At 44.8% G+C, this 26,605-nt stretch overlaps 1 protein-coding gene across 4 annotated transcripts in view; it reads right to left on the reverse strand.

Moving 5' to 3' along the window:
* The window catches only part of Kirrel3 (kirre like nephrin family adhesion molecule 3), a 564,018-nt gene that overhangs the window by 281,610 nt on the left and 255,803 nt on the right, over positions 1-26,605 (reverse strand). The gene's annotated exons all lie outside the window — the stretch shown is intronic.

Raw genomic sequence — 26,605 nt, forward strand, 5'->3', positions numbered from 1 at the left:
AGAGCGGAATGATCAGGGCAAATGGCTCCAAATGGAGATGAAAAAGCTTTTACAGTGACAGGGAAGAGATATTGCAGGCTGCTTGAGAAAATGCAGTTTGGGAATAGAGGGGAATGTGGGCCCTTGTGCAAATCAAAAGCAGAAGGGAAGGGATGCTGGCATGTAAAGTGATACAAAAGAGAGAAGCAAGATGAAGGAAGAAACAGGGAGAGGGCAGGGGCGGCGGGAGGCGAGGGGAGGGGGAGAAGGATAAGAAGGCAGGAGGATGCAAATACTGGAGAATTTAAAAGACCAAGAGGGACGACAACATGTTCAAACATCCTCACAGACGAAGCGGGGCAGTGGGACCAGTGTTCCAGCATGAAGTGTGCAGATAAGCGCTCAGTGCCCCTCCGAAGACTAGGAGAGCAGGCTGCAGTGTTATTGACTAATGGAATAATGGTTCCTCTCTTAGCACCAGATGCAATTCATCTTTACAGCGTGTCTCCGTGTGTCCAATGTTAGTTTCAGAGATGCTTCAGGAAGAGACTGGGAGGGAGAAAGGTGGAAGAAGAAATTTGGGAAAAGGAAGTGGTAGACAGGGAGGTAAGGGAGGTGGGAAGTGATGAGAAAGGAGATGGAGAGGAAGACAGGAGGGAGAGAAGGAAGAAGGGATCGGATGAAGATTTGGGAAAGAAAGATGGAGCAAAGTGGGTGGGGGGAGGAGGGAGATGAGTAGAAAGAAGATCGAACTTTGAAGCTAAGAAAAGGACCTGATACTTTTCAAGGACCTACTATGTGCCGTGCATTGAACTAGGTGTCATTTCATTTTCTCATTTACTCTTTACACCAATTCCGCCTGAGATTATCACCTTGAATCAAAGCTCAGATTTTAACGTTGCGCAGAATCACAAAAAAGTAGGAAGAATGCATTCCAATTTAGGAATATAAGAGGCTTCAGATGCCTCAAGACTAGCAGTCTTTCTGGCAGTCAATTGCTTGCAAGGCTCTCTAAGTTTTCATCTAAGTAGCATCTATTAAACACAATTATGGTGATATCATACGTTGTGAAAACTTGGGCCTCCAACCACCAGGCGGAGCTATCTCCCTAGAAGAAACAGGAACTCAATTGTTTAAAGCACTAGCTGGAGTCAGACAAAATTATTTGCTAGCTTGAATTTGTAGAGCGTTCCAGTGGTAATCTGGGTAGGCTATATATTTGGAAAACAGATTCCTAGTAGCTGATTTTCCCTTTGTCCTGCACCTCATCTAGTCTATTTTGCTTTCTTTCCCAACTTGAGGCCACAGAGTGCTTTGCTTTGGTTGTCTCTCTCCCTCACCAGGCAGGGTGCGCCCGTTTCCCTCACACCAATGGGCCTAAGGCTGGCTTAACACCTGGCACATCACAGATGGTTGGGACATTTTTGCCAAGTGAATGAGCAAATGAGCGAACCATGCTTGAGCTGGAAGGGATCTTGAGAAAAAGCAGTTGATCCTCAGATCAGAATCTCAAATGACACTTAAACAAAGAACTCCACAAAGGGAATTGGACCTTCCCGTTGGACCAGTCTGCCATTCGAGGCTCTTCCTAGCCTCTAGTGGTTTAACCCATGTTGTCCTTTGTGAAGGCTGACATTGGAATTTAGGAGGAGGAAGGCTGATTATCCTGTTGTGTCTGGAATGATAATAATAAAGACTCCCTTCAAAGGCTGGCATGATATTTAGTGAGAGAGTAGATTTAGTACAGAATAGATGATATTTAGTAAGTAGATGATATTTAGTGAGATCATAGTTAATAAACTAAAGTACTTTGGTAGACTAACACCACTGTTGTTCAAGTGGTATAAACTAGCAGTCATAGAACATTCGAGCAACTGGCTACCCTTCATTAGATCTCTCTGAATCAGAATCTCTGGGAGTTCTCATGGGTAACTGGTCCTTGCAGAACCTCATTTGGGCCCAGGAATGGCTGTTCAAACACACACATGGCCCTGTATACTGACCCTGGCTTTGTTGGACTGCTCAACCACCCAGGCCTATTGGGTTCTGTCTTTCTTGATGAGTTCAGGGTCATTGGCAAACGAAGTGAGTTTCTATCAATGCTGTTCCTCATTTTGAGCCACAACATAAAACACTTTATTGCGATTACAAATAGCAGAGTTATTTCTGCCGAGCCTCAGCATCTGAACTTAATAGCATGCTCTAATGCCACCCTGTGCTGATGTGTGGCGTATCTAATATCCATCTTTCTTAGAAATAACAGTGTTCAGAAATTAGAAGGGACTTTTGCAGCGAAATAATTAATGTGGATAACCATCATAAACGCCACAAATGGAACAAATACAGATGGTAGCGAGCCGTGATTGCTAATATGCTAACCTGTTTTGACAGAACTTTAAATTTTTTTTTCCCTCCAGAGGTTCGTGTATGGAAGTTAAAACATCCCTTTCCTCATGACAAAAGCCTTGTCTTTCTAGGTCAGGGATTCAGTGATCTACCCGGGCAAGGTGGCATCACAGAATTTTGGGCTACAAGGAAGGCTTGTGTCTGAGGGCTGACAATATCTCTCACCACTCCCTTGGGTGTATGCCAGGAGAGACTTCCATTTCCTGCTGCACTCTTTTTGTCTTCTGCCTCAGGCTAGGCTGGACCAGCCTAGCACTGAATCCGCACGTCTGCTTCTCTCTTCTGCCATTATGGCTCTGTGGGAGGGGTGGGGCTCCCAGGCTGGACTCTACTCTGTGGGAAATAACTCTTTGAAGATCCTAACTGCCTACAGGTGCAGGATACAAAGCCCAACTCGAAGGGGCTGTACAGAAAGTGAGAGAATAGTCATGGAAAGATGACTCATCAAGCTCACAGGCATAAAGCTGCAGACACAAATCTAGGGAGGGAGATTGATGGGGGACACTGGCAGCTTGTGGGTACCGGCCCTCTTTCTCTGTAGCGAGTTGATCTTTGAAGCTGTATTAGGAAGCAGAAGGGCCATGTGAGTTTCTCAAGAGGAGTCAGATGTCCCTAGAGAAACCTTAGAGGACAAACGGGAGAAGAGAGGGTAGGTGGGAGCTAGCCTTTACCTATTTCTACTTTAACTTATCTTCTATTGTGAGATAGACTGCATTGGAGATGTTATTTCATTTACTCTTTGCGGTGATCATATGGGGGTGGGTGGAATAAGCCAAAATTTAAGGTGAAGAAAATGAGGATTAGACAAGTGATTTCCCAAGTTCACCAGGGACAGGAAAGCTATAGGTGGAGAGGCTAGGAGCTCCCACAGAGGTTTTTGGGCTTTGGGTAGCCCCAAGCTGGCTAGGCAGGAGATTCTGGATACTAGTACATTGGTATGTTGTTAGAGAATCTCATGGAGCCTTTTTGTTCCCCCAGGGATACTGATCTCAGTCTCTTTCATCTAGCTATGGACATCAGTCCAAGCATTTCCCTCTGTCTGTCCAGTGTCTTTACTGCTCTCCTATATTTAATTACTGTTTTACAAATACTTTCTAGTTTCTCTCATTAAAAAAATAACTGGAGCAACTTTCCTCCAACCTTGTCTTCTGCTCCAGCTGCTCTCCGGTGTCTTCTCTGAAAGGACACACAAGAGCGGTTTCTCATGGCCTATTTCATCTGATAGGTGAATTCCCCTTCACCCATTCTCTCTTAAACCCATCATATGGATTTTGTCTCAGTCCTCCACTGAAACAGTTCTTTCCAAGGTTGACGAGTGAAGGTTTCTAACTGATGACTCCACATGGACAAATCCAAAGGACAACTCCTCCTTTTGGCTAGAGCTATGGTTTGGATCATAAATATCCTCCAAAGGCTATGCATGTTGAGCTTGGTTCCCTGCCTGTGTGCTGTTGAGAAACGGTGGAACCCTTTGGAGGTGGGGCTGAGTAGGAGGAAGTTAGGTCATTGAGGGTGTGGTCTTGAAGGGAATATTGGAACCGTGGCCCCTCCCTTTCTCATTCTCTGCTTCCCAGCTGCTGTGAATAGACCTCCTCCACCACGTGTTCTCTACCATGATATCTGCCTTGACATGGCCCAAATCAACGTGGCCCAGTATCTCTTCACTGAAAGCTTGAAACTATGAAGCCCAAATAACCATTTCTTCCTTTAAGTTGATTTTCCCAGGCATTTGGTCACAGCAATGGAAAAGCTAATAGCTCTTTTTTTAATGTGAATGCTTTCTTCTCTTAGGCTCTCTGAGAGTGGTATCTTAGATCCACACTTACTTTATTGGCTGACTTCCACTTCCTCCACCTCTTTTTATAGATCTTTCCCATTTGTTTTACTCCTCAATGCTAGAGAGACTTAGAACTCCTCTTGTCTGTCCACCTGCCACCTTTACTCCCTAGGTTACTGTCATTATTTCTGTGCCTTTCAGTACCATCCACCCCATTCTGACATCTCTATTTGAATGTCCTATGAGTGTCTAAAATATAACCCACCCAAACTAGCTCTTGATTTTCAGTCTTCCCTCTCCATATAATATTACTTACTGGCTGATATTGTCAGAATCAGTTCCATCTCAGCCTAGGGTAGCCTTGTTCTCCCCTCTTGCTCAGGAGACAGTCTTTGACGTGATCCTTGTTACCTCTCTTCCACTAGAACTTCTAAATTAACCTTTTCTCTGGAAAATGACTTTTTCTCCCCACCTCTACTGCTGCCATGCTGGTCCCTGTACCACCTTGCACCAGCCTTAGCTCCTTGGGGTGCCCAGCTGGCTGAAGATGTAGCTCGGGGGTCACACACTTGTCTAGCATGTGCAAGGCCCTGGGTTTGATTCCCAGCACTGGAAAAAAAAGATGAGGAGGGGCAGGGAGCGGAAGAAAGTGGAGAAGAGAAAGGAGGGACTGGGAACAGTCTGGAAGAAGGGTCTACTTTACATGCCTGAGAGAGGAAAGAATGAAGAGCTGGGATTTCCAGGGAAGAAGCTAATTGGCTACCAGCTGGGCTGGCAAGGGAGGGGGTCTGTGAAATGAGAAGAATTTTGGCTGGAAGTCAAAGTATTCTCTGGGACAGACTGCCAAAGAAATATCAGGTGAGTTGGAAGGAATATTGAACCCAGATTGAGTCTGTGTGTGTGTGTGTGTGTGTGTGTGTGTGTGTGTGTGTGTATGTGTGTGTGTGTGTGTGTGTGTACTGGAGCTTGAACTCGGGGCCTCATACTCTCACTTCCCTTTCTGTGTTCAAGGTGGTGCTGTACTACTTCAAGGAGGCAGGTGCAGTTTCATGTGTAGAGCCATCTGGTTATCAGCACTGTCCCACACTTAGGACAGCTCCATATGGTTAACACCAAGACGGTGTCTTACAGTGGAAACCTTGTTTGTGGAGTGTATTTGTGCATAGTCTGGTCAGAAGAGGAATCCCAGGAAAGTCCTTCCTTCTGAAAAAAGTCAGGGCTCCTTAGCACACAGAGTTCAAGGCTCCTGAGGATGTTTTGCAATTTCCATTTCCAGTCTTGCACATCCCTATGCTTGTGCCAAATCACTCTCCTGGCATTTTGTTGGGCTCAAGTACTTGCTCACAAAATGATGTGCCTGGAACTAGCCTGTTCCCTCTTGTGATCTCTTTGCTTGCACTTGAACATGACATACTCATTCTTGTTTCCATGACTTTGGACTTGCTTTTTTCTCTCCTCCTGGTCCCTGCATTGTTTTCCCTTTCAACTCCTACAGGAAGTCTCATTACCATTTATAGAATTATGGAAATCATTTCAAGCCCATACTCTAACATTTCTTGCCTTTATTTTCCTTCTCCTGCTGTATTGTTTTCTTCTTAAGTGCTTCTGTCCATGCAACTTTCACTATATTGGAACGGCCTATGGGCTAGATTCATCCCACCCCTTGTTTTTGTAAATAAAGCTTTATTGGAACACAGTTAGACCTGCTCATTTATGTGACTATTTTTGTGCTATCATGGCAAAATTGAGTTCTTACATCAGAGACCATGTAGCCCATAAAGCCTAGAATATTACCAACTAGCCCTTTCCAGGAAAGGTTATTAGTCTAGTCTTTATTTATTTTCTCTACCTTTCCCCATCCCTCCCACTGAAATTCAAGCTCTCTGAGGGTAAGGATATTTATCTCTTCTAGATTATCACATACCCTCTGATGTAGATAATGTAATGGCAACTCAGTGATATCTGTGGAAAGAATGAATGGTGAAAATATCCATTGGCAATATTGAGGCCAAATTTCACCTCTCAATCCAACCCTTCTATCTTCTAGCTAGCTAGAACCTTCCTGCTTACAACCATGATGTTTTCATTTCCTCCTGTAATGATTTCTGCATGATATTTCATTTCTCCCACTAGATGGCAAGCTTCCGGTGTCTCCTCTATCATGAAACTATCCTTGGTCTCTCAAGACAGATTTGGCTCTTTTTCCCTCTGTCTTTTTATAGTCTTCTGTGGTTGTACACGGCTCAGGGTATTGCGGTATCAGGACTTGTTGGACTCCTGTGGTCGACTGAGATCCTGGTGGGCAGGGACTATGGTTTAATCATCTTTGTTCCAAGGCATCTAGCTAGAGGCCGCAGCACTGATACATGGTAGAGCTAACCTTCCCCACTGAAAGCAGTTGCTCTTCTAGTAGACGCAGTCCACATATATCACCATGGCTAAGTTCTATTTGTGCAATAGAATGCAAGACAAACGGAAAAAGGCTCAACCAGACCACCCTGCTTGGGGAGAGCAATTGAAGGCAAAGAAGGAAGGTCACTCTGTTTTATGCCACCTGGACGCAAGGGAACAATATTTAAAAACTTGCTCCTCTTGGCCTCTCACACACATACCTGTGGCATCATGAAGCACTTGAGGACATTTACCTTATTCATACTTTAGATAAAGGAAATAAAGCATTTTCTGTACTCCTTTCTCCCTGGCTTTTAAAATTAAAGGCCAGAGTGGATTTCAACTAAAGCAATCAACCCAAATAATTTCTTTCCTTCTTTCTTTCCTTCCTTCCTTCTTTCCTTCCTTCCTTCCTCCCTCCCTCCCTCCCTCCTTCCCTTCCTTCCTTCCTTCCTCTTTCCTGTCTTTCTTCATTTTTTTTGCCAGTACTAGAGTTTAAACTAAAGATCTTTTACTATCTGGGCTTACTTGTCCATTTGGCATTTTACCACCTGACCCATGTCTCCAGCTCTAATTTTTTGGTGATTATTTTGGAGATGAGATTTGTGGACTTTTCTGTCCTGGCTGACCTCAGCGCTACAATCCTTTGAACCTCAGTCTCCTGAGTAGTTAGGGTTATTGACAGGAGCCACTGTAACCCATTTTCTACTCCTCCATATTCTTAGTTTTTTGTTTTTGCCAACCATGGGGGCCTGAACTCCGGGCCTGGGCACTGTTCCTCAGCTCTTTGGCTCAAGGCTAGCATTCTCCCACTTGAGCCACAATGCTACTTCCAGCTTTTTCTGCTTATGTGGTGCTGAGGAATCGAACCCAGGGCCTCATGCATGCAAAGCAAGCACTCTACCACTGAGCCACCTTCCCAGCCTTGCCTTCTTTCTTTTTTCTATTTTTTTTTTGAGGCTAGTGATTGTCTTGTTGGTTTATATTCCTAGTACTTACACCATGTTTATATCACAGGTATATAATTGATGTTTGTTAAACTGCAAAAAGGATGTGGCATGAAAAGGGAAGGGAGGAGGAGAAGAAGGAAGAGAACAGGGAGAGGGCCTCACACATATGCCTGTCAGGACTTGGACCCTGAGAAACAAGCCCAGCCCAACAATCAACAAAACACTCAAAATACTTTGCAAGAGAGTAAAAACTCCTCATTGTTTCTTTTCCCTAGATAGGGCTCCTGGGAATTTTCTTCTATTCAAGAACACAATTGCAGAAAACTAACTGGTAATCTGATTGCTGTCTTGAAGCTTCATGCTGATTAAAGGAGATGTACGCAGATCCCTGGCCATGCTGAGGCTTTCGCTTTTCAGCTGTTGTATCTTGTCTGGCTCTTTGTCAACCACAAATCTTCTTCTGGGGATACAGGTAAACACCATTTTTATGGCTGTGCTGATACACCATGGGTCTGCTAAGGCAACAGGAAAACTATCTCCTATTGAGAGTTCTTATTTTGGACTCCTCGAAGTTGCTTCATTTTCCCTGCATTTTGAACATGGGCAGTATACTATGTTATATCCTAATCATCAATCAAGGCCCTTGTCCTGTAGACATACAAACTTATGCACACCCACACACATGCACAAGCAGACGTGTTGTCATAGCTCATTCCTCTTACGGACAAGATGCAGAGTGAGTGAGCTAGCAGATGGGCACCCTGGAGGTTCTGAGTCATGTCACTCCCTATCAGCCCTCTCTAAAGATCTTGGCAGGCTGTGGGAGGGGCTGCTGATGAGATGGGTGGGCTGGATACATTTCCAGCTGGAGCAAAACCTTTCTCTCTCTGAGGGATGGAGACGCCTCATCAGCTGCTCTGGAGATGCTAGGCTAAGATGGAATCCAGGTGTAAGCATTAGCTGCCTTCCTTCTCTCTCTCTCTCTCTCCCCTCTCCCTTTTGGATTCCAATGAATCATCGTTTGAATACTGATATCAAGAAGCAAATCTGAGGCATTTTTACCTACCAAGAGTGGAGCCAAGAATCCTGACTGTATTTTGAATAAAACTACAACAACTTTTGTGTATTCCTTTTCATTGTAGATCAACTAAATGGCCAATGGATTCTTTATTGGTAAATAGTTATGGTGCTCTGTCATCTTTGTGTCAGGCAGTGTGATGAGGGCTAACGTACATATCTGTATTCCCATTTTTCAAATGAAGAGACCAATGTTCAGAGAGGTGCCTACTAAGGTCTCTCTTAGTCTAGAAAATACCCACTTCAGGAATCAAAGTCCATCTTCTAGTGCTTGCTTACTGGGCTCTTGTTTTCCAATGTTAACTGGGCTTAACCCATGTGGGTATCAGGTAAGGAGAGGCCAGGAAAAGGGAGCGTGCAGGGGTTTTCTCCTCAGCCTGCGGGTAAACCACCGAGGCAGTGGGCCAGAAGGACCCGTGACTGTCTGTGATGTATGGGAGAGGACAGCGTGGTGCCGAGTGTGCCATGAAGAATTAATCTCAAGGAGATGCTATTGAGCTCCAGAGACTTAACATCAGTGCTGAGAGATCAAAGATATGATATCTCTGGCAGCGTGTTCTATCAGAAGTGATCAAAGCAAAACAAAAGGGTTTATTTCAGTGCCCTGTGCATTAGCGACTGCCCAGTTGACTCTGGGCACAAAGGAAGCCGTCACGGTATGGGTACTGCCAACACTGCCTGAACTTTTGTTCATCTTACACCTCATTGTTGTCTGTCCATACATAAATACACTCGAAGGCACGCAGGCTGGCTGACGTCCCATTTTCTTCTGAGTGTGCTCAATAGCTTTTCTGCCTTCCTGGGCTGTCTCTTTGTGTGTGTCGCCTGTGTTTGGAGGAAGACAGGTTGATATGGCACCTTGCTTCTCTCTGCCTGGGTTGCTCCTGTCCGGCCCTCACTGAAGGGCTGCTACTGTAGTGGGGGTGGTCGCTGTCTGTGCCCTGGTCCAGCCTGGTACACAGGCATGACCCAGGATTACAGACAGCATGTCAAGAAGTTGGTTCATCTGGCTGAGTGCTGTGTCAGTGTCAGTAACTGTCACCCTTTTTCTGTGGCAAAAGTTTTCAAATACAATCCTAATCCGTGCATGGTTTCCACTAAATACTTGTGGACTGAATTACAAGCAAATATGTAAAGAATAGAGATGCTCTGATTGCAATGGGGAGGGGCCTAGAGACCCTCCCTCCATCCCTTCTTCCCTTCTTAGCCCTCATATCTTAGAGTAGGGATTCCTTTCTATGACCCCTACCCAGAGTTCTGTTGCACCTGTTTGACAATCATAGTTAGCAGACTCTCTTAAGTTTATTAAAGCTCTGATATTCAGGCAGAGAAGAGAACCATTACATATCAAACCCATTATAGATCTATGAACCCTGTCTGACATGTGTTTTAGAACTTTCTCTCAGGCCTGTCCTTGTGTTTCTTCTGAGGCTTCTCTGGGGCTATCATGTTTAGCTTCACAAAACAGTCTGGAGTTCTCAAGTTGTTTCCATACAAGTGGCCGTAGCCCACCTTTCCAGCCCTTTCTCCCTTCCTCCTAACTTCCTATCTCCTAACAAAATTTCTGAACAGGTACACCCTTGTGCCTCTATGCTTTGGCTTTTTGCTGTTCGTTGTGCTATTTCCTGACTATGTCTTTTCTAGAAAACTTCCAGTCATCCTTCACAATTTGGCTTAGATAACCTTTCCTGAAAGGTTTTACCTGCCATTCACCTAGGGCCCTCAGCTGCATCTTTTCCTGAAATGTCTTGTCTGCTGGGAAATACCTCCATCACAGATCTCAGCACACTCCACCCTGGATAATTTAGACATGTGAAACTTCTTTATCAGGTGAAGAGCTCCTTAAAGGCAGAGACTTAGCTCTGCATTCCTACAGATCTTGACGCATACCAATGATGCCATGCATGTTTGCCAAATAACAGAGCAAAATAGCGAAGGCACATGCACATTTGGGCATTTCCTCAGAAGAGGCAGCTGCTGGGCTAGCTCCTGTCAAAAGACAGGGCTGGACATTCATTCTCTACGTCTAGCAGTCTAGTGTCCCGCCCACCGTAGGCTGGGTTCCTGTCCATACCTCCCATAGTCTCTGGGAAAATCTTCTCCACCAGAAATGGCTTTGTGGTTGGCTTCAAGCTGAGGAAAATGAGCTTACAGATCTTCAATTTAAATGAACAAATAAATAGACTTGGCCTAAATCTGTAGGACTTAGGGTACATGAAAGTCAGGAGGCCTGAAGGCTGAGAACTGCTCAGCTCCCTGCAATGTTCTGACCTGACCAGGCTGGCATTTCCTTTTCTGTTGCTCTCCCTTAAGGACTCTGAATATCCCTTCCTGAGCGAGCTGTGTTTCATTGCTCCTCCTCCTTCTAATATCCGTCTGCTTCACCAAGTAGAGAATCTGATTTTCTTTCCCAGGAAAATCAGATTTAACTTAGCTCTATCCATTTTACCAATTGCTTCTGAAACATGAACTGTCTCATGAGGATCAAAGGGCTAAACCAGAACCTTCTTAAGCAGAGGTAGCCTCAGGAAATATACCTATGCTGAGGTGACCTGGGGGGAAAGCTTTCTGGGTATGAAGCCCTGGGTCCCCCAAATTCCAGTGATAAGGGGATAGGAGGGAAGGGTTTGAAGTGGGGCCACCTGACTTGTGAGCATTGCTCCTCTATTTCCCATTCCCAGCTCTGCAAGAAACAGGACATTACTACCCAGGCTCCTCTAAGCACACCCTACAGTGTGTCAAAGGTCATTGGGAGGCAACAGGCATGTCAGAGAGCTGAGAGAGGTGTTACAATTTGGATGAGGCATCCTTGGCAGAGGTTTGCTCTCTAGTTGGTGCTCCTATTGTGTAGAAACAATAAGAGGTGACCATCACTGGAGGATGTAGGTACCTTTGAAGGTGATTTCATCCCTAGCTCTTTCCTGTCCCTTTCTTCCTGCTTCCGGGCTGCCATGAGGTGAGCAACTCTGTTGCCCTGTGCCCTTCTGCCACGATCTATCTATTGCTTCACCACAGGCCCAGAAACAGTGGGGATCAGCAACCATGGATTGAAACCTCTGAATTCATGAGCCACATATGAATCTTGTCTTCTTTAAATTGTTTCTCTCATGAGCTTTTGCTTTAGGTTTTTTTTTTCAATAATGATGTCTGGCTGGGCACATCCAGGTGACGCTGCTGCATGACCCTGCCACAAGTGGACAGGGTGATGGCCAGATCCACAGAATGACCACGACTAATGGAGGCAAAGGGCTTAGAGAAACTCTCAATAGCCTTGGAGGAGTTATGTGAGAGTGAAGCCTTTGCGGGTTCACTACCTGCAAAGGAGGACGATCCCTACTTCAGGGACTCATGTTTTCCAACCAAATACTACACATACCCTTACTGGGCATACATGCACATATCTCATTCGTACTCTGCATTTGTGGGTGCCTTTCCTCAGTAGAAGACAGGATTTAGATGGTGGAACTGTATGTGCATGCTCTGGTTTGTTCTTAGTGCTAATATGTACCCTGCCTGGCCCCCATGGAGCTAGTGTATCTGCTCATCCCTTGCTGCCCACAGCCATTGGTTTCCAGGCTGGAGCAGTGTTCACTTAGGATGTGTTAGAACCTGGACAATGTTGACTCTTTGCTTAGGGAGGGAGAGAGAGGTAAGAAAAATGCTGAGTGCTCATCAATGAAAGAAAGCAGGAAACATTTCCAGTAAGTAACTAGGTTCCCTGAGACACATGATTTAAGATGGGCCCTGTTGCTCTCTGTGTTGATTCCATGGCCTGGCATCCATCCTGTACTCATCTGGACAGGGTAGGCTGGCAGTACCTTCATAGAATTCCTTGCCTCCTTGGGGTCACTGCTCCATTCACCTGGTGATTTTAGACTCTGAGGCTCGAGGATGGGGAAGAGGGGGCTGGACAGGCCAATGGATTGTCTAGGTTGTTGAAGAGCCATTGGAGGAGGTGGTTTTGAGTGGGCCCAAATCATGAACCTAAAAAAGTATAAATACCATGCGGCAGGCCAACACAGTAAAGGCTGAGTCTTTTCCCCTGATTGCTAGCATCATGACTGCCTTCTTAGCCAACTTGATCCCTGTCTGAGCAAAAAGATGCTAAGCAGATCAAATAGAGAGGAGAAGAAAGGAAGGGCTGACTAGGCTGACTAGACTGTGAATAAATCTTTCTTGGGAAACAGACTTCCAAGAAACATAAGAAGTCTGCTGTAGCACAATAGCTATGTGCAGCTGATCATATAAAATAATTCAATAATTTATTGAATGAAAGCCAGGAAATGGAAACAAGAGGGTTTTTTTGTTGCTGTTTTTGTTTCCTTTTCCTTTTGTCTCATTTTTTTTCATTTATCTGTCTTTGGGAGAGAAAGGGGGGCCACAGAAATAGTGGGACAAAGGGTGAACAAATGCAGCAGGGATACTCACTAAATGCTATGCTGAAAATGAACTATACAACTTGTGGATGGGAATGGGAGGGAAAAACTGAGAGAGTGAGAGAAGGGGTAACGTTATTCAAAAGAAAATGAAATCATCTGATTTATATAACTGCAACCCTCTGTACATCACCTTTACAATAACAATACAAAATGCATTAAAATAATTCTGCTTTAATCACACATCTCTATTAGCAAAGAGATTGTGTGATAAAGCATGGAGAGAAAGAGAGAGAGGAGAAGAAAGAGAAAATATAGCGGTCTTAGGTGCAGCTCAGTGATAGAATGCTTGCCCAGCATGTGCAAGGCTCTGGTTTCATTCCCAGCAAAGCCAAAACAAATAGGAAGTGTCAGCAAGGGTCCTTTTAGGGACATAACCCAGGAGAGATGGGATGTTGAAAATTCTGACATTTCTGCCTGATCAGCCACAGCCAGAGGCTCACAGATCCACAGAAGGGAATCAGTGGGTCTATAGGTGCTTGCTCATGATGGCAGGGAGTTATTGACTCTACAGGGCTGAGGGATCATCCTTGCAAACTGAGGCTGACACCAGAGGCAGGAGGGAGTTTCCTGGCATCTTGTTGCTGGAGCACACAGACCAGGCTGGCAGGGAGCCCACAGACATGGACACTCATGGGACACAGGGCATTCATGTCCTTGAGGAAGAGAAATGCTGGCCACCCATGCCCCAGAGCATACTACTGATATTCTGGAAGGCCATGCCAGCCAGAGGATAAATGAAGAGAGACCTGAATTCACGGGGCATTGCTAACCCCCGACTTACAGCACATTCAAACTGACTGGTACTAAAACAACAACAAACCTTTCCAAGCCTCTCATATTCATAAGCTGACCTCCCATAAACCATTTCTTATAAGTATCCCAGGCATTTTTCTGCCCTTCCAGACCTTGACAGTTTTGTAACATTTAGGAAGCTTCTGGAAACTCGTGTGTTGTCATCTTTCTGGGATTCCTTCCTTCTCCTGGTTTTGACTCTTGTCTCAACGTCCTTCCTCCCTGAGAGGTTGCAATGCTGATGTCCAGGGTTTCCTTCCTCATCTTCTTTTCCACTCAGGCCCTAGCCCTCTAGAGGATGGTCCCAGTATTTGCAGACTCTTACTCTCATCTGTTTCTCCATCTGGCCTTTTGCTCTGACCTGCAAATTGGTGAGACTCTCCTCTCTGCAGGCCCCAAGTGTGACTCTCTAAACATTCAAGTCCTTTGTCCTGCTGGCCTGGTTGATCCATTATTCCTGCCGCCAGCAGCATTCTCTAGCTGTTCATGGAAGGTTAGGGCCTCCTGGCCTCCACCCTCTCCCTATAAGTACCAGTCAGTCTGGAGTTACTCTCAGCTCGACTCCTGCACCTGTTTTCCATCTGTTCTCATCTCCATATCTCTGCTCACTCCAGAGTTGCAGAGTTGCTTAGACTAGGGATTCTAGCCAGGGTGATTTTGCCCTCAGGGCACAATGGCAATGTCCAGAGACATTTTTGGTTGTCACACTTGAGTGATGGCTCCTGTCAAGTGGGTACGGACTAGCCAGGATGCTGTAGGATGCCACACAATGCACGGGGCAGCATCTTCCCAGTGACCAGGCATAAAACAGGGCAAAGTGCTCAGTAGAGAAACTCCAGCTAACAATTTGCAGTATCTTCCCAACTGGTCTATCTCTGATGCCTCTCTAAGCCATGGGAGTATTCTTACCTTATAAACAAATCAGTCTACATTCCTCCATTTCCCAGCTTCTTAGCATAGTTTGCCAAACTCAGGTATTGAGGCCTCTGTTTATTTCCCCAACTCCACCTCCATTTCTCCCCCAAATCTATGCTCTACAAGACAAGGTGATTGGCAGTTCCCTGAGCAAATCATACTCTTGAATGCCTCTTGGTCTTTTCTCATGTTATAAATGTGCCTCTCCCATTGCCTGACCCATCATGTCCATGGTTAATCCTCTAAGATTCAGACCTCCTCTTGTGTAAAGGTGTCTTTTGTCTTCTCCTTCTGTTCCTTCCATGACAAACTAATTCTTTCCCTGTCTACTTCTCATGGTTCTGCAATCTTTGCAAGGTCACAGGTGTATTTTACTTACCTTTGCAGACCCAGGGCTCAACAAAGGAGATAGGAAGCAGATGTAGAAAAGGGCTTAGCAAAGTTTGCATACGTGGTTGCTGGAAGGACCAGGATTGGCCTTTAGACCTTCAGCCTTGCAAACTAGGCTTGCTTTTGCCAGATCTGGTGGCTCTAGGAGGCTATGTTGGAGTCCTAAGCTACTTGACCCTCTAGCTCTCCATTAGCAGAGAACAAGAAGCCCATCACGCTTGGCTGTTGTAGTCTCCCTAAGTGCTTCCATTTATGCACAAGTTGAAAGACAAGAGCTGGACCCCCAAGCATATGCCAGATCAAAAGCAGAGAACAAAAAGGATTGTGAGAGAAAGAAGCTGGAAACAGTAGCTACTTTGATGCAGGCAACTCTTTGAGGAAGAACTGAGGATGGGGGCCCCCAGCAGCGAGGAGAAGGAGCTGCCAGAGGTGAATAAAATCATGGAAGGAAGGGGGCCTGCTAGCTGCTCCACTGGTTTCCAGTGAAGGCAGCCATGGGGAGTGAGGGTCGAATTAATCTCCTGTCCTTGCTGCCCTGCCTTGGGCCTTTACAATCTGCTCTATTAGGAGTTTGAGGATTCCTACAGGAATGAGAGTCTGAGCTGAGATTTGCAAGGGAGGATAAGTAATGGTGAGGAATAATAATAATTAATAGCGACGTATGAGCCATGCAATGATCTCATAGTTTATAATAGCTTATAATAATATCATATTTACTAAATAATGGCTTTGAACCCAGGAATGTAAGAATAGCCAAATCCTGCCTCCTCATGAACAGCTCCTCATGAGCCCTTCCCCTCCTTCCCCAACTCCCACTTGCCGAGGAGACAAAATGATGCTTTATGGTTAACCTAGTTTATGCTCACATTGACAGAGTTCAAATCTATAGAGCTCTTGGGGTATCTGGCCTAGGTGACATTTTCTACTAAGCAAGTCAGGAGTAAATAGCTTTATAATAATGGCTGACTCAGCCCACCTGCTAGCCCAGGAAGACTATAGCAGAGACAGAGAGACACATTCCTGGCCTAGATTGATCTGGGCAGTCCAGTCTAACCAGCACCATCTCTGGGCTGGTGCCATCTGGGGGCACATAGAGAACAGGGAAAGGGGACCTGATTAACTAGGTGACCTTTCAATGCTGGGTGGAAATTTGGTCTAAGGAGAGTCGAGATGTAACCCTAAGAGCTGCAGGGCAGAAAAGCCACAATGAAAGTTGCTTGTCTTACCAAAAAACCAAGCAAATCAGAGGCAGCAGGAGGTGGACCTTGCATTAGAGAGAGTACTCCAGAGCTGGGCACTGGTGGCTCACATCTGTAATCTTAGCTACTCAGGAGTCTGACATCTGAGGATTGTGTTTTGAAGCCAGCCTGGGTAAGAAAGTCCTTGAGTCTCTGATCTCTAATGACCCACCAGAAAACTAGAAGTGGCATTGTGTCTCAAGTGGTAGAGCACTAACCTTGAGTAGAAAAGCTTGAGGACAGAGCCCAGGCCCTGAGTTCAAGCCCCATGACTGGGAAAAAGAAAAAAAGAAAAAGGAGAAAAGTACTCCAGGGTGGGAGTTTAGACCTCAGTGAAGTCCCAGAATATGTGAGTGACTTTGGGAGTAACTCAGCAGTGAAGGAGGATTTGGTCCCGTGATAACTACTGAGCCAATGAGTGAGTCCTCAGCTCTGGAAGAGTCTGAGGTATATTGAATACTCCTCTGAAGTAAGAGCAAAAACTTTCTAATACCAATGTATCATTTCCAGTGTCAAGACTAGTTCTAGTATCCAGGCGCTGGTGGCTCACTCCTGTAAGCCTAGCTACTCAAGAGGCTGAAATCTGAGAATCACAGCTTGAAGCCAGCACAGGCAGGAAAGTCTATAAGACTCTTGTCTCCAAGGGAGGAAGAGGGAAGAATGCAGGCAGGAATTCATTGTATATACCACAGAATTGAGAAATATAAGGGAAAGGGAGGGTCAAAGGAGTGAAGATGTTGAAGGGAAAACACAAATCAAGATACACTGTATATATACATAACTTGCTTTGTCAAAAGGCAAAACACATAACCTAATACCTAACCTAAAAATTAAGAAAAGTGAGGGGAGAAGGGAGTGGGGAGGGATGGGTGAGAATGTTGAAAGAGGTGACATTGATCAAGAGGCACTGTATTCATAAACTGCTTTGGTGAATGGCAACACCTTTGTACAACTACTTAATGATTAAAAGACAAGAACTAATTAAAAAACACCAACAAGCTGGAAGAGGAGCTGCAGTTCAAGTGGTAGAGCATTAGCCTTGGGCACAAAAAGCTCAGGGACAGTGTACAGGCCCTGAATTCAAGCCCTAGGACACTCTATCCCCAAAAACACACTCTCTCTCTCTCTCTCTCTCTCTCTCTCTCTCTCTCTCTCACACACACACACACACACACACACACAGAGGCATATACACATTCACTGCAGGCTGAACTTTTCAGAACATTTAAGGCACAATTGGAAAGTATTTTAGAGCTGGTGACAGTTCACAGGAGCCATGCATACAGTAGACTCCCTGACTTACTGGGCCATGCACACAGTTGGAGTTCACTAGGTACCTAAGCAAAGGAGGAGGCCCACAGTCAAGGCAAGGCACCTTCTCTGAAGGTCCTTGATCTGAAAGAAAGCTGCATCCTAAGCTCAGACGGTTTCTTTACTTTTCCCGGTCCCTGGAAAAGGTTGCATCTGCTGGGAAGATCAAACCAGTGCACATCTTTGGAAAGATCTGGAATCTTTCCTTCTCCCTCGGAGCTGTCACACTCAGTAAAAACTATCATTGATATTCAGCTATTATACTTCCATAATCATTAATATTCTTAAAAGGCTCTTGGAAACACATTTATACAAGGCTACATGATCAGTTCCTGCATTGACTTTCAATTTAAATAACCGTTTTAGCCAGGGTTTTGATGTGCTGTTTACTTTAATTACTGTTCTGCCCCTATCTGTGTCTTGACACAATGTCATTTAATATTTGATAAATTTTCCCTTAGCCCTTTCCTCACCTCCCTTCGCTGATATGTGCGATTCTAAGGGGCTGCTTATACATTTTTTTAAAACTTGCACTTTTAACTTTTCTGAGGCATACTGGAAATAAGATGTGGCATGTCTCTGGAGTCTCTCCTCCCTGTGATAATGGGAGGGAATAAATAAACCAGCAGACAGCTGCTCTACCAAGCTGGCATAAGCATGTCACAGTGTTGTGGCTCTGCCCAGAAGGAGAGGGAAGGGGGGAGGGGATTCAGAGTCAAGCCATTGACTTCAGATGAGGACAGATCCAGCCTAGAAGAAACCAGGCTGGCTTCTCCAGGCTTGGTGTAGTCGCATGGGTGTCACCCAGGATCTCTGCCCTAGGACTGGGCAGCCAGCATCTGCATCTTAACTTGGCCTTAACCTGACTTGCATGGCCACTGAAGTTGGAGAAGCAGTACCCAGAAGGGAATCAACTAGTGGGTAATATAAACAGGTTGTCTGCTTATTCCTAAACATCCAGGTTTCCATGGCATAAGTAAATAAATACACAAGTAAGTAAATAAATAAATGGTAGGCATCCGTGGCTTATGCTTGTAATCCTAATTACTCAGGAGGCTGAAATCTGAGGATCACAGGTCCAAGCCAGCCTGGACAGGCAGAAAAGTCTGAGAGACTTTTCCAATTGGAGAATTAATCTTCAATTAATCATTAAAAAAAAAAAGCTCTAAATAAACCAAACAAAAACTGGAAGTGACCATGTGGCTGAAATGGTAGATTTCCAGCTTTCAGGGAAAAAACTAGCCAATAGCAATAGGCTCTGAGTTCAAACCCCAGTACAGGCACAAAAATAAAACAAAATAAAAGCAGACTGGGTTCTACCCATTGCTAAGTGTGTCCTCTGGTGAGTCTCTTTGTTAAGTGTTGTGTTGTGTTGCTGTGAAGACTGGATGTGACAGAATGTAGGAAAGAAGATACTGAGTAGGCGTGTTGAAACAGCAGCTCTGCTTGAATGAGACACAGAGGACAATGGGTAGGGAAGGAAATAACATCAAACTGAAGAACAAGTCCTGAGTAGCATCACTGAGGCCCTAGAGCAAGAGACCCAAGGGATACCAACCAAGAAGAGAGAAAGAGAAAGCTTCCGCCGGCCCTGTCTCCAGCCTCCTCCACCTGCATTTTGTTGACACTTAATATAGAAACTAGGCCTGTAACTGGTAATGGATCAATACTTCCACTGAAGAATAAAACCTCTCCAGGGGCAGGCCAGTGCAGGGATGTGATCTTAGTAATGTGCATTGGGGAGTTCTGGCTTATTGCAGAAGGTAGCTTTAGAGGTAAACAGGCAGCTGTCAGGCTCTGGCAAATGAGAAACAAGAGAAGTAGAAATCGAAGCCTGTAACTCAGGTTTAAGGACAGATATTATTTCCTTGTCTCTTTCTGTACAAACCGAAGTCAATTGTCCTTTTGGCAGAACCAAACCCAGAAGAAGGTGTGAGGAACAACAACAAAAAATCCATCTAAAATTTCCTCTCCTGTTTCGCCTCCTTTCTCCTATCTGACACTTACCATGGGTAACAGATGTGTGGATAATCTTAATTGGCCAAAGTACAGGGAATCATTCTTCATATGAAGGTGTAAAATAATTATCCATGTATTTATGGGTGCTGACCTTCCCAGCTTTGGCAATTTGGCAGGTGCTGAGTTAGTCTATCAGTCAGCTCTACATTTATCTGTCTTTAATTAGCCTTGATTTTAGCCGAAGAGCTTTTATAAAACTGCCTGGCTGAGGGGCTGGGAAGGTGGCTCAGTGGTAGAGTGCTTGCCTTGCATGCCTGAGGCCCTGGGTTCGATTCCTCAGCACCACATAAGCAAAAAGAAAAAAGCCGGAAGTGGTGCTATGGCTCAAGAGGTAGAGCGCTAGCCTTGAGCTGAAGAGCTGAGGGACAGCGCCCAGGCCCAGAGTTCAGGCCCCACAACCAGACCCAGAAAAAAAAAAAGAAACCGCCTGGCTGAGTGCTCAGCACAAAGTAGTTGTTTCATACATTTCTTCATTTCTTTCTGTGGGCAACGATTGCTGTTGGCTACCTTGCCTTGGTGTGGATTTGGGCTTGAGGGATTGTGAGGAAGGAGAGAGAGCAGATGGTCTGGTTTTCTTTCATTCCTCGTCAGAGCAATAACAGTACCATATATGGGGCAATATACTATGTGCCAGAAGTTTTATACCCATTTTCTCACTCGATTCTTCAATCAGCCCTGTGCATGAGGCATTATCATCTCTGTTCTTTGGATACGCAAAGTGAGGCTCCGAGAGATGAAACAATTTGACCAGTCATCCAAAGGCTTAAAATGTAAATGCCAAAGTTGGGATTTGAGCTGGCATTCACAGGTTTTTTTTTCTTGTGGCATCTCAACCCAAGCTTTTTTGAGTGCATGTATCACGTTCCAACTAAGACTCTGAGATCTGGGAGGTTCCTTGAGGATCATGTAGGTCCCTGGTTCTCAACTGGGGGTTCTTCTGTCCCCATGTGGGACATGTGATATTTAGTTGTCATAGCTCGGCAGAGAATTGGGAGCTTCTGCTTCTGTCATCAGGTGGGTGGAGACCAGGGGGATGATCCATACTCTGATGCTACCAAGTATCCTACTATGTGCAGGCGGGTCCCACACCAGTCAGTGGCACTCAGGTAGAGAAACCCTGGTCTAAATCAATTGGTTGAGTCTACAGATGAGAAAGCCCAGATGGAGCAAGGGTCAAACTTGCTCCATTAGGCAGAGGTGGACTGGAGATCATTCCATACTCCTTTCCTATCTTTTTAGCACCTTGAGAGAAAGGTCACTCAGATGGTGTGGAAAGACACTGCCCAGTTGTCCTGGGTCTCATCAAAAAGCATCATCCTTGTGAAATGTAGGTTTTAAGAGGGGAAGGGGACTGGCTAAAGTTTTCTCAGATAGGAACTAGCCCAAGTTGCTCTCTGGTAGTTGCGTAAGGCAGATTCAGGGGAATCCTGAGAAGTGTTTGCTGAGGAGGAAGTGGAAGTGTCCTCTGGTGTCACCAGCAGTGGAGTCAACGGTGTGTTGTCAGCACATTGGCTGAGGCCTAGGCCTGAGGGAATGGCCCCAGGGGTATATCTTCAGGGTAATGTGTGAGCTGGCTGCTGACTTCCTAGTTCCAAAGCAGAGAGTAGGCACCAGCTGTAGTGAGCAGAGTGAGGGCAGGACTGGAACAGCTGGCCATCTGGCTCCCATCTCACACAGTCCAGATAGCCCAGAGAAGGGAGTGAAGATTTTGAGTCTGCATCACAGGTGGGTGGAAGTCTCCCTCAGTCTCTATTTCCTTCTGGTGCAATGATAAGGGTAACAAACACTGGTAGGTAGAAAGATCTGCTCACTGTGAATACAACCTAGTGCCCACACATGGGAATTGTCAATGTATATTAGTTTCGTCACCATCTCATACTCTGCCAGTGTGTGAGGACAATTTTAGACATGAGGAGCTTAGAGGCCACTTCTGTACACACGGCATTGGTCCAGGCTGGAAGTTTTCCTGGAACTGTTGGCTCTCCATGTCCATGGATTTAGCATCCATGGATTTGCCCAATTTATTAAAGCAAAAAAGAGACAATGTCTGTTCTGAACTCGTGCAGGCTTCTTTCTTCCCTCATCATTCTTCCCTAAGTAATACAACACCACAACTATCGATAACACATTGCATTGTGATAGACATGACAGGGAATCTAGAGGTGATTTAAAATAATTGGGAGGATGTTCAGAGGTGGTATGCAAATAAGGCACCGTTTATATAAGGGACTTGAACATCCTCAGATTTTGGTATTTCTACAGGGAGAACCAATCCTTGTGGATAATGAGAGCAGACTCCACCCTAAGACTGAACTATTCAAAAGCAGCAGACAATCCCAGGAACAAACCTAGTGTCTTTCACAGGAGAAAGGCCTCCAACAGCTTCCCTTTGTCCACATTCTACTTTCTATGACCCCCCAAGCAGGGGAGCTCACTTGAGCCCTCATCATCCCTAGACCTCCTGTAAGCTACAGGTGGGAAGTAGGCTTCATGGAGGATGCCTGGCTGGGTACCATCTTTGTACCCTGCCTGTGCCTTGGTGGATAACCAATGTCAAAGAAAGGCCATGTTTGATGCTGCCTTTGCACCAAGTGCTAGTGGAGTCCTTTAGTATTCAGGCTGAGTTTCTCATTTTTTTCTAAGAGAGCAACATTGTGGTTCAATATTTGCTGGGTGGTAATTAATAGCACTTAATCTGTAAATCTGGAACTTGTTTCGCATCTGTTAAGAAATGTAGCCACCCCATTTTTGGCTCAGCATTCTTTTACCCTTCCCAGAAACATGTTTTCCTATTTTAGTCCTAGCAGGTCTTGGGAACAGAAGGCTGAAAACACTGAGAGAATGGTTCATTGCTGCAGTTACTAGAAAAAAAATGTTTTTGAAAAAAAGAAGAGAAACAAATTTCCACTCTATGCTCGGGCCAGATCTGCTATCAGACAAGAAACTCCCCATCCTGGGGGATTCTGGTTTCCCTTTCTTCCAATCAATGCCACAAACAAAGCATCTTGTATACCGGGCACTGGTAGCTCATGTCTGTAATCCTAGCTACTCAATAGGCTGAGATCTAAAGATCATGGTTGGAAGCCAGTCTAAACAGAAAAGTTTAGGAAACTCTATTCTCCAATTAACCACCAGAAACCAGAAGTGGAGCTGTAGTTCAAAGTGGTAGAGGACTAGCCTTGAGCAAAAGTGCTCAGGGACAGCACCCAGGCCCAGAATTCAAGCAAGAAACAAGAAACAAAACAAAACAAAACAAAAACCCATCAGCAATTTGGTATTCTTTTCTGAGCACCTACTACTTTCTAGGTGCTCAGAAGTATATTTCACTTAAATCTCACGACATCACAATAATCTTGAAAGGCAGATAGATTTTATCTCCATTGTACAAACAAGGAAACCAGATTTCAGAAAGACAAAGTAACTCATTCAAGGTCACATGGCTAGAAAGTGGAGGGACAGAAACAATCAAATTCAGCTGTCTTTATTCAAGCTGGACTCTTCCAAGTTTCATGTTACTGTTGAAAACACAGGGTTCCCTAGTTGTCACATCCCATGAGATAAGACATACACAGGAGAGCCTTGGAATTGGCAGGCTCATAGTTCCAAGGAGATCGCCATTGAGGTCAAGCTGCACATGCTCAGGGTGAGGACTTCCTTGTGGATGCTTGATTTGTTTTGCCCAACGAGGCCAGCCAGCTTCTACTAATGATGCTGCCTTGCAACAAATTGAGCGTCCATCTTATTACTTCAATTAAACACATTAGGTGCCCTTTGGGGCTTGGGAAGAGTACCACAACTTTTACCATACTTTTTTGGACATCATTGCTTTCAGGGAAGCATATTTTCATACAATCAAGAATGAAGAAAAGGTTAACAAAACATACAATGATTAAAATACAACAGGCCATAATGTGGGACTGAGGTTTTTCCATCATCAACGGAGCTGTGTAACTTGCATGTGAAAATTTAAGATTCTTGTCCTTAGGGACTGGAAGCGTAGCTGAAGTCGTTAATGATTCTGACTAGCCAGCCAGCGTGAGGCTATGAGTTCAATCCCCAGTACTACGAAAAGAAATACATTTTTTTGTTTCTAAAATTTCTTTTGATGTTTAAATTAAAAAAGAAAATTTGACCACTCTTGGTCTGAACGATGGTGTATGTAATAAACATACAAATAACGTGGACTTACTGAAGTAATATTTATCAAACTTCATGTTGTCATGGGAATGGGTCTTTGGCATACATCACTTCATCATCATCCACATGAGTTTGTGTGCTAAGCATTAGCACATTAGACTCATTTTACACAGAGAGAAACTGAGGCTCTGAGATATTAAGGCCTTGGGGGGTGGTTAAATATCTCTGAAGTTGTATTGAGGGTGTTGGTTGGTGTGCAGGTAGCCCATGCTCATAAGAACCTATTCATGGGCTTCTTGCCTGGCTGAGCTACTCTCTATGATAAATATTAGTATCTTCTAGGGCAAGCAGCTTTTAAAGGTGTGCATAATATTCATCAGGAGAGCCAGCTTACAATGAATACTCTCTGCCACCTGGGTCAACAGCAGCAGCCACCTACAGCGGGAATGCAGACAACACTTGGAGTCGGGCAATGTGCATCTGATTTTTAAAAACCTCAGGGAGTTTTGGGCCAGCAAATAAAATGTGTTCCATTTTGCCAGAGCTGAGGGGATTGGACAAGAAGGAGCACTTAGACTTTTGACAGTGTACTTTGATCAGTTTGACGGGTTTAATATTATAGAAATATTTCATTGTTTCAGCAGAGAGGAGGAAATCTAATCATCCATCCAGCAGAATTCTAGATTTGCCGTGATTCCGCTAGAGGGGCGGTGAGAGGCAGAGGGCAGAGAAAGGAAGATAGAGAATACCGATTAGAAAAAAATCAAGCTTTACTTGTGATAATTTGGCCCATTAGTTCACATAGTGTATATCCCCACCTTTCCTCCTATTTTTTTTTGTTTTATTTAAGTCATTTCTCTATCGTGAAGATATTATTTTTTTAAAGTGGCATCTAATTATGTTTTCTCTCCACATTCATTTTGAGCAGGTAATGAAGGCTACACTGGGAAAGCTCGGCTGTGATTAATGGAAGCAAATGCAGATGGGCTGAATGGAAGCACCAGTGTAAAAGATGGTTTTATAAATAGGATTGAAAGAAATTAAAGTGCTCTATTGCTAAACTCAGTGGAGATGGCATTCATTCTCCCTTGCTGTACTGGTCTGGACCATGTCTGGAAGACAGTCTAGACACAGGAGGCCATTATGGGAGTGACACAGAAGTTCTCAACTCACAGCATGCTCTTCATATTTGCTATTTATTCCTAGGGGCAAAGCTTTGCTCTCTCCCAGCATCCTCTTTTATCTAGTAAGACTCTATATATGAAGGTCTTGTAGAGACACTTGATGTGTTGATGGAAAAGAAGGAGGGAAGGGCTGGGTACATGCAGCATAAAAATGGATCAAAAGAAACACTCTGATTTGCGCTCTGTGTGTGTGTGTGTGTGTGTGTGTGTGTGTGTGTGTGTGTGTGTGTGTGTATGTGTGTGTGTGTGTGTGTGCATGCATGCCAGTCCTGGCACATAAACTCAGGACCTGGGTGCTGTTACTGAGCTCTTTTGCTCAAGGCTAGTGCTCTATCACTTGAGCCACAGCTCCACTTCTAGTTTTTTTTTTTAATGGTTCATAAGAGTCTCACAGATGTCTTTGCTCAGGCTGGCTTCAAACCATGGAGCCTCTGATCTCTCAGCCTCCTGAGTAGCTCGGATTACAGTCGTGAGACACTGGCACCTGGCAGATATGCCCCTTTGTTACTGAGAGTGAGAAGAACACTGGCTAGGGGAGTAAAGGGAGTAAAGGGAGATCAGGCTTCTTGGGAGGAGATTCACAAAACAGAAAATGTATAGTAAGTGGCAAGACAATGCTTACTTTGGGGCTGTAGGAGAGCAGGTGAAATGGCGGCCCTGGACACCTTTTCACCCTGAGGAATTTGTTTTCCACAGGACTTGAATGGAAAACCACCTCCACCTTTTCTTGAAAGTAAGAGAAGACAATGGATCAAGGGCAGTGGGATCTTCTATGCACAGGCATTTTGTCGCTTTATCATTTCACTGAGCTGTGCACATCTCTCCATTCCCCTGCCCTCTGGAGCACAGATCCAAGTTCTAGTCCAGATCACTACAATGCCACACACCCATCGCACACATACACAGACAAATGCTAAGGTGTGGGCAATTTACGTGATAGAATCTTTGTGACATCTTTCATTCTTTTAATTAGCACTGCTATGTGCATGTTAGCCAATCCATCTGTGAACGTCCACAGAGCAAGCACCAGGACTCAGTTCTGAGGGCTCTCGTATTTGAGAGAAGCAATACACAGAGCCCTACATTTCAGGCATCCTCCCCTAGTGTGCCATGGGTCGCAAGAGATGCTTAATTTTATCACCCAGAGTTTAACAAATACACCACATATCCTCAAAGAGAACATGAAAGAGTCTAGGACTGGGGCCATAGGTGAATGGGACTCTTTAGCCCATAGCATTTAGGAGTCTGGTAGGGAGACAGAAGTTAAAAGGAACACTCAGCAGTTGATCCTAAAAATCCCCAAAGGGAGAGATCCTTGCAGTGTGGAGCAGGGGAGCAACTAAGATGGGGAGATTTTTTTTTCTTACTATCTCATGGAGATTGTAAATTAGTAGGGCCCAGTATACTCTAGAGTTGCTTCCCAGGCCATTTGAACACAGCTGACATTCAGGACCCACCAAGGCCCTGGGAGGATCCCAAATAAAGAAAGAGAAGCCTAGGAAAATAAAGTGATTCACGCAGCACTGTTTGGCAGGGTTATGAGGGGGAGAATGAGACTCCATTCCCTTGTTCTTTCCATTACCCCTAACTGCCATCAATT

Source organism: Dipodomys merriami, unplaced genomic scaffold (genome assembly GCF_024711535.1).
Source record: "Dipodomys merriami isolate MVZ:Mamm:240054 unplaced genomic scaffold, mDipMer1.0.p SCAF_29, whole genome shotgun sequence".
Classification (NCBI taxonomy): Eukaryota; Metazoa; Chordata; class Mammalia; order Rodentia; family Heteromyidae; genus Dipodomys; species Dipodomys merriami.